The following is a 1,304-nucleotide window of genomic DNA, read 5'->3' as shown; positions in this document are numbered from 1 at the left end:
GCTGTAGGAGACCATTCATGTCCTCATGGGTTTATTGGTAATTCCAGTGCTATGTTTAACCTGACTTTTGTCAGCAAAGTGCAGGCACAGTAGTTTTATTCAAAGCACCTGAGTTGCAAACGCTCATTTCATTCCACAAGTGTGGCTGTAATTGGAGGGAAGGAAGATAGTCAGAGAATCATGGAATCACAGACTGGTTTGGATGGGAAGGGACCTCAAAGTTCATCTAGTTCCACCCCCTGCCATGGGCAGGGACACCTTCTCCTAGCCCAGATTACTCCAAGCCCTATCCAACCAGGCCTTGAACACTTTCAAGGATGGAGCAGCCACAGCTGCTCTGGGCAACCTGTGCCAGTGCCTCAGCACCCTCATGGGGAAGAATTTATTCCTGATATTTAATCCAACCCTACCCTCCTTCATATTAAAGTCACTAATAACCTTCACCAAGGGGTTAAAATTGCTCTAACAGCACCTCCCTGCCCATGTCAGGGCAGACTTTTAGACAGGGAATGAATGTGTGAAAATCCAATTCACACAGAAACCCAGAACGAGCACAGCTCTATCTCATGGTCTGTCCTCCTCTGAGTGCTTTTAAATTCCATTGTCTATATACAGCAAAGACCTTTCAAATGGCAGAAAAAAATGGGGGCTATGTTTGTTTCTGGGAGTAGGGTATGATAAACCAGGGTTCAGTGTCATAGCAGGATTCTAGAGCACAGAATTATGGAATCCTTAAGGTTGGAAAAGCCCTTGGAGACCACCTAGTCCAACCGTTCCCCCAGCACTGCCAGGGCCACCACTAACCATGTTCACAAGTGTCACATCCACACGGATGTTAAATCCCTCCAGGGATGGGGAAACCTGGGCAGCCACAGCTACTCTGGGCTGCCTGTGCCAGGGCTAGACAGCCCTTTCCAGGAAGGAATTGTTCCCAGTATACCAGCTGAACCTCTCCTGGCACAGCTTGAGGCCATTTCATCTTGTCCTGTCCATTATTCCCTGGGAGCAGAGCCTGACCCCACCTGGCTGCACCTCCTGTCAGGGAGTTGCAGAGAGCAGAAGGTTCCCCTGAGCCTCCTTTTCTCCAGACTGAGCCCCCACAGCTCCCTCAGCCCCTCCTGCTGCTCCAGCCCCTTCCCCAGCTCCCTTCCCTTCCCTGGACATGCTCCGGCCCCTCAATGTCCTTCTTGCTGTGAGGGGCCCAGAAGTGCTCTCAGGACTGGAGGTGCCTCAGCAGTGCCAGCACAGGGACAGGCACTGCCCTGGGGCTGTGCCCACACCAGAGCTGCTACAAGCCAGGGGCC

At 51.9% G+C, this 1,304-nt stretch overlaps 1 protein-coding gene across 1 annotated transcript in view; it reads right to left on the bottom strand.

Annotated features, from left to right (window-relative positions):
* ELP3 (elongator acetyltransferase complex subunit 3) overlaps nt 1–1,304 on the bottom strand; it is a gene marked incomplete at both ends in the record, with an annotated part of 72,519 nt that overhangs the window by 10,056 nt on the left and 61,159 nt on the right. The gene's annotated exons all lie outside the window — the stretch shown is intronic.

Source organism: Acanthisitta chloris, unplaced genomic scaffold, assembly GCF_000695815.1.
Source record: "Acanthisitta chloris isolate BGI_N310 unplaced genomic scaffold, ASM69581v1 scaffold4794, whole genome shotgun sequence".
Classification (NCBI taxonomy): domain Eukaryota; kingdom Metazoa; phylum Chordata; class Aves; order Passeriformes; family Acanthisittidae; genus Acanthisitta; species Acanthisitta chloris.
Note: the sequence above shows the minus strand (reverse complement) of the source record. Positions and strands in the feature narration are given on the sequence as shown.